At 56.0% G+C, this 6,899-nt stretch overlaps 3 non-coding genes across 3 annotated transcripts in view; all 3 read right to left on the bottom strand.

Moving 5' to 3' along the window:
• The window catches only part of LOC139968403 (large subunit ribosomal RNA), a 4,028-nt gene extending 3,572 nt beyond the window's left edge, over window positions 1-456 (bottom strand). The window contains exon 1 of the ribosomal RNA XR_011793402.1: window positions 1-456. This exon is cut by the window's left edge and continues 3,572 nt beyond it. This is a non-coding gene — a ribosomal RNA (large subunit ribosomal RNA).
• Window positions 457-891: 435 nt separating this feature from the next.
• Window positions 892-1,051, bottom strand: LOC139968488 (5.8S ribosomal RNA). Its single transcript, XR_011793483.1, has one exon. It is a non-coding gene; the product is annotated as a 5.8S ribosomal RNA (ribosomal RNA).
• Window positions 1,052-1,656: 605 nt separating this feature from the next.
• LOC139968330 (small subunit ribosomal RNA) lies at window positions 1,657-3,534 on the bottom strand. The gene has a single exon (XR_011793336.1). It is a non-coding gene; the product is annotated as a small subunit ribosomal RNA (ribosomal RNA).
• Window positions 3,535-6,899: the final 3,365 nt, after the last annotated feature.

Here is a 6,899-nt window from a genome sequence, read left to right as displayed (position 1 = left end):
TGCGGCACTCATCCGTTTACTTCTTGGCAGTTTCACGCAATGTTGAACCCTCTCTTCAAAGTTCTTTTCAACGTTCCCTCACGGTACTTGTTGACTATCGGTCTCGTGCATAGTATTGAGCCTTGGATGGAGTTCACCACCCCTCTTTGGGCTGCATTCTAAAACAACCCGACTCTTGGAAAGCTTTCCCTCCGGCCTTCGAGTCCGCCCTACGGGCCTTACACCCGCTGCGGGTAAGCTGCAGCCCCGATCACAGTGGACTGCGGCCGGACTCTGTCGACCGGAGTTCAGTTTCCTTACGCCACAGGTCCCTCGCACCGCAAACGGGCGCGGGGATTCGGCGATGGGCTCTTCCTGCTTCGCTCGCCGCTACTGAAGGAATCCTTGTTAGTTTCTTTTCTCTCCGCTTAGTGATATGCTTAAATCCAGCGGGTAATCTCATCCGATCTGAGGTCTGGAATCGTGAAAGACACGTGGAACGTGATCGGAGTCATAGCGGCGACCCGGGGTCTCTCCTTCCCCGGCGCTCCCCGAAGAATCGGGTCGCCGGCGGGAAAGGGTGGCCTACCATGCGCCTGCGAGAACGCAGACGGAGAGGACGAGAGACCCCGCGATTGGGTCGACCGGCTCTGCCCGGCAGAGGCTCCTCGACCGTTCCGGGGGGTCGGACGCTGGACCGCACCACGGGCGCATACGTCTACACCCCGATGGCACGTCGCACGACCGACGAACCCCCGGTTACCGATCGAGCCTGCTCGCCGAGTTTCACCGGCGCCGACATCACAGAACTCCATCTGACACTGACCCGACGCAGCCGGCCGTCGAAGGGACGGCTGCGGCCGGGCGCTCCTCCGGCGCGCGAACACGCCGACTCTGTGAGTGATTGTCTTCAGACGCTCAGACGGACGTGGCTCGAGGAGCAGAGCATCCCCGAGCCGCCATTTGCGTTCGAATAAGTCGATGATCAGTGAGTTCTGCAATTCACATGAATTCTCGCATCTAACTGCGTTCTTCATCGACGCACGAGCCGAGTGATCCACCACCAAGAATTGTCATTTGCCACTGGAAGACTCCCGCGTTCGCAAACTCTCCTCAGAGCCGAGGGAAGAAGTGGAACGGAAGGAGAAAGGACACGGGGACTCTGTGCCTTCTTTGCTTGTGACTGGAAAGAAATATCCTCCGTCGAGCCGAGGGGGGAAGCGGGCTCCCTCCTTCCCCCCACCGCCGCGAGGGCGGGTCGCGCGAGTCAGACTCGCCGACTGGGGGGAAATCGGGCGACACCGGTGCCCCTTCTCTGCCCTGCGGAGAATGCCTCGAGGAGCGCCGCGCCGCGGACGGCGACGGCGTCTCCACCCTTGCGGGACTTCTCCCTCGAAGCTACCGGGAGCGCGAGACTCCGTGAGACAGACGACGAGAGAAGAACCGGGTACTCCCCGGGCTGGTCTGTGTGTGACACGCCCGTCTCCTTTTTGTCGGAGAGAGCGAAGGCGAAGCGCGGGGTCTGACCTCGACCGTGGAACGGGGAAGGAGGCGGTGAAAACCCCGCTCGAGTCCCCCCGGCTTTTCCAATTTGCTCTCTCCGCGTGTCTCTCTGTGACGGCTTTTCCGACATTCCCCCTTTGTTCCCTCTCCGATCACGGAGGGGAAGGGTTCTGTTAATGATCCTTCCGCAGGTTCACCTACGGAAACCTTGTTACGACTTTTACTTCCTCTAAATGATCAAGTTTGACCGTCTTCTCGTCGCGCCTCGACAACCGGCCGAAGCCGGGGGTGCCAGACGGTCGATCCGATGGCCTCACTAAGTCATTCGATCGGTAGTAGCGACGGGCGGTGTGTACAAAGGGCAGGGACGTAATCAATGCGAGCTGATGACTCGCGTTTACTTGGAATTCCTCGTTCAAGGGACACAATTACAAGTCCCTGTCCCCAGCACGGAGAAGTCTCAGCGGATTACCCGGACCTTTCGGCCGAGGGCAAATGTACCCGCTGCTTGCGCCAGTGTAGCGCGCGTGCGGCCCCGGACATCTAAGGGCATCACAGACCTGTTATTGCTCCATCTCGTATGGCTGAAAGCCATTTGTCCCTCTAAGAAGTTCGCGGCTCACCACGACGGGTGGCCGGACTATTTAGCAAGCAAGAGTCTCGTTCGTTATCGGAATTAACCAGACAAATCACTCCACCAACTAAGAACGGCCATGCACCACCATCCACAAAATCAAGAAAGAGCTCTCAATCTGTCAATCCTCACTGTGTCCGGGCCGGGTAGGTTTCCCCGTGTTGAGTCAAATTAAGCCGCAGGCTCCACTCCTGGTGGTGCCCTTCCGTCAATTCCTTTAAGTTTCAGCTTTGCAACCATACTTCCCCCGGAACCCAAAGACTTTGGTTTTCCGGAGAGTTGCCCGCCGCGTCATGGGAGGAACGCCGGCGAATTACGAGTCGGTATCGTTTATGGTCGGAACTAGGGCGGTATCTGATCGCCTTCGATCCTCCGACTTTCGTTCTTGATCAATGAAGACATTCTTGGCAAATGCTTTCGCTGTCGGGCGTCTTGCGACGATCCAAGAATTTCACCTCTCACGCCGCAATACGAATGCCCCCGGCAGTCCCTCTTGATCATTACCTCAGGATCTCAAGACCAACGAAATAGAACCGAGGTCCTCTTCCACTATTCCATGCTGAGCTGTTCGGGCACTTTGGCCTGCTTTGAACACTTCAATTTTCTCAAAGTAAACGTTCCAGTCTCGCACGGCACTCAGTTAAGAGCACCGCACGACCAACCGAATCACTGGCCGGGAAAAATCTCCCACGACTCCCGTTTGACGGGGAGAAGGGGAACGGGCAGTGCACGCCTCACGGCGGACCGCCCGCCCCGGCCAGAAATCCGACTACGAGCTTTTTAACTGCAGCAAATTTAATATACGCTGCTGGAGCTGGAATTACCGCGGCTGCTGGCACCAGACTTGCCCTCCAGTAGATCCTCGTTAAAGGATTTAAAGTGTACTCATTCCGATCACAGGGCCTCCGAAGAGGCCTGTATCGTTATTTTTTGTCACTACCTCCCCGTGTCAGGAGTGGGTAATTTGCGTGCCTGCTGCCTTCCTTGGATGTGGTAGCCGTTTCTCAGGCTCCCTCTCCGGAATCGAACCCTGATTCTCCGTTACCCGTCACAACCATGATAAGCGCATAACTTACCATCGAAAGTTGATAGAGCAGACTTTTGAAGGGAGCGTCGCCGGTGCAAGACCGTGCGATCGGCATGATTATCTAGAGTTCACCAGCGGAGACCGGACCCCGAAAGGACCGGGCTGGCCTTGTTCCTAATAAGAGCACGCTTCCCCCGAAGGGTCGGCGCTTTGTTGCATGTATTAGCTCTAGAATTACCACAGTTATCCATGGTATAAGACTTTCTCCAATAAACCATAACTGATCTAATGAGCCATCTGCAGTTTCTCTTGTATGTTCAGGATTGTACTTAGACGTGCATGGCTTAATCTTTGAGACAAGCATATGACTACTGGCAGGATCAACCAGGTAACGGTCGACAGAACCGGGCTGGGCCCGTTCGCCGTCCGGGAGTCGCTCTCGCACTCCCCTCTCTCTCTCTCTGAATTCTCAATTGTCGATGCCGTGCTATTACGGTACAGTGATCGAAGAACCGCCCGAAGGGATTCTCGAGGTGTGTATCTCTACCCGAGTCGACTGGGTCGTCTCGAGAGGAGTCGCAGTGGTCCCGCCTCGGAGACGGGACCGGTTCGAAGCGACGCGGGAGGGCGACGGCTCGTCCACTGGAACAGGGGAGAGCAATCGCACGCCTCGAGCGTGCATTCGTTGCTTGGATGAAAAAGCCCGTACCGAGCGCCGAGTGCAACACATGGTCGCAGCAACGGCAGCATGCCCGAACGGGTCCCGTGGAGAAAGCTCGATATCTGACGACACCGAGGTCCTGCTCTTTCTCCACCGGGGGTTCTGCGGATGAAAAGGCTCAATATCTGAACGTCGATATATACGTGTGCACGGAGGGACACCTCTGCTCACGGGGCGAGTGGGTGAAAACCCCCGCTCTGAGCGCCGAGTTGCAACACATGGTCGCGATGAAACGACGGCTGACCCTACCGAAAGGGCCCGCTGGAGTCCAACCATGACACGTATACACACACGACAGACATTAAAAGCCTTCTCGAGTCTTGGATCGACTCTACTACCCCCCTCATATATAGAATCCGATTCACTCTGCCCGCTCGTTCTGACCATTGGATCACACACTTAAGCCAATACCCGCTACACTTAAGAGATCTCGAAATCTCGAACGAGACCCAGATTCTCTGCGGGTGAGTCGGGCGGCCTGCCGTCGCCGTCGGCTTGCCGTTTGCCTTTCGCCTGGTCGCATGGCACTCGTGCCATCGACCACGCAACGCGAGAGGCCTTCTCCCTTCTCCTTTCTCTCTCATCTCTACTCTCTCTCTTCTCCACCGGGGGTTCTGCGGATGAAAAAGCTCAATATCTGGGATTGTATATATACATATGCACGAAAGAACCTTCTACTCACGGGGCGAGTGGGTGAAAACCCCCGCACCGAGCGCCGAGTTGCAACACATGGTCGCGATGAAACGACGGCTGACCCTACCGAGAAGGCCAGCAAGGGTCTGACGTGCAAAAACATATTTACGCACCACAGGCAAGGAGCCTTTTCGAGTCTCGGGTGGACTCCCGTCCGCGAAAGCTTCATATCTGAACGTCGATATATACGTGTGCACGGAGGGACACCTCTGCTCACGGGGCGAGTGGGTGAAAACCCCCGCTCTGAGCGCCGAGTTGCAACACATGGTCGCGATGAAACGACGGCTGACCCTACCGAAAGGGCCCGCTGGAGTCCAACCATGACACGCATACACACACGACAGACATTAAAAGCCTTCTCGAGTCTTGGATCGACTCTACTACCCCCCTCATATATAGAATCCGATTCACTCTGCCCGCTCGTTCTGACCATTGGATCACACACTTAAGCCCAATACCCGCTACACTAAAGAGATCTCAAAATCTCGGACGAGAGCCACACCTTGCGGATGCATCGGGCGGCCTGCCGTCGAGGTCGGCCGTCGCCCCGTCTCACAGACTCGTGCAACACGACGAGTCCCAGCCTACGCCTGTGTGCATCACCGTCGGCCTAAATCTCGGCCCTCGCCCGGTCGCATGACACTCGTGCCATCGACCGCACCATCGACCTTCTCACCCGGGAGCAACCCGTGTTTTCAGAGGAGTGCCGGGGTTGCTCCCGTGCCGGGTATGTCTTGTCCGGCGGCGCCCCGTCTCACAGACTCGTGCAACGACAACGGGTCCCATGCCTACGCATGTGTGCATCACCGTCGGCTAATTACTCGGCCCTCGCCCGGTCGCATGACACTCGTGCCGTCGATCACACCATCGACCTTCTCACATGGGAGCGACCCGTATTTTCAGAGGAGTGTCGGGGTTGCTCCCGTGCCGGATATATCTTGACGAAATCAAGGAGATATATGAGGAAACTTCTACAATTTGAAGATCGACCGGCGAGACAAGACACTCCCCTTAATATATAATCCGATTCACTCTGCCCACTCATTCTGACCATTGGGTCACACACTTAAGCCAATACCCGTTACACTAAAGTTGACCATGTTTTGTTTTTTTTGATATTATTATTATTATTTTTTTTTTTGTCAACGTCCTCTGTAACGAAGTCAAAACTCTATGCATGTGTTCGCGTGTCGTTCTGCCGTCTCCGCCGGGCACATCCCAGCCAGCGCCCGATACATTTCAGTTGACAACGGTCACAACTCTATGCATGTGCTCGTGGGTCGTTCTGCCGTCAACGTCGGGAACACACAGGCCAGTACCCGCTACATTAAAATTGACAATGGTCACAACTCTATGCATGTGCTCGTGGGTCGTTCTACCGTCAACGTCGGGCGCACACAGGCCAGTACCCGATACATGCAAGTTGACAGTGGTCACAAACTCTATGCATGTGTTCGCGTGTCGTTCTGCCGTCTCCGCCGGGCACATCCCAGCCAGCGCCCGATACATTCAAGTTGACAACGGTCACAACTCTATGCATGTGCTCGTGGGTCGTTCTACCGTCAACGTCGGGCGCACACAGGCCAGTACCCGATACATGCAAGTTGACAATGGTCACAAACTCTATGCATGTGTTCGCGTGTCGTTCTGCCGTCTCCGCCGGGCACATCCCAGCCAGCGCCCGATACATTCAAGTTGACAACGGTCACAACTCTATGCATGTGTTCGCGTGTCGTTCTGCCGTCTCCGCCGGGCACATCCCAGCCAGCGCCCGATACATTAAAGTTGACAACGGTCACAACTCTATGCATGTGCTCGTGGGTCGTTCTACCGTCAACGTCGGGCGCACACAGGCCAGTACCCGATACATGCAAGTTGACAGTGGTCACAAACTCTATGCATGTGTTCGCGTGTCGTTCTGCCGTCTCCGCCGGGCACATCCCAGCCAGCGCCCGATACATTCAAGTTGACAACGGTCACAACTCTATGCATGTGTTCGCGTGTCGTTCTGCCGTCTCCGCCGGGCACATCCCAGCCAGCGCCCGATACATTCAAGTTGACAATGGTCACAACTCTATGCATGTGTTCGCGGGTCGTTCTACCGTCACCGTCGGGCACACTTGAGCCAGTACCCGCTTGACTTTTTTTTTTTTTTTTTAAGTCAACGTCTTCTTCAAGGAAGTCCAAATTCTATGCATGTGTTCGTGGGTCGTTCTGCCGTCTCCGTCGGGCACACACAGGCCAGCGCCCGATACATTCAAGTTGACAGTGGTCAAAACTCTATGCATGTGTTCGCGTGTCGTTCTGCCGTCTCCGCCGCGCACATCCTAGCCAGCGCCCGA

This window comes from Apostichopus japonicus, chromosome 5 (assembly GCF_037975245.1).
Source record: "Apostichopus japonicus isolate 1M-3 chromosome 5, ASM3797524v1, whole genome shotgun sequence".
NCBI lineage: Eukaryota > Metazoa > Echinodermata > Holothuroidea > Aspidochirotida > Stichopodidae > Apostichopus > Apostichopus japonicus.
Note: the sequence above shows the minus strand (reverse complement) of the source record. Positions and strands in the feature narration are given on the sequence as shown.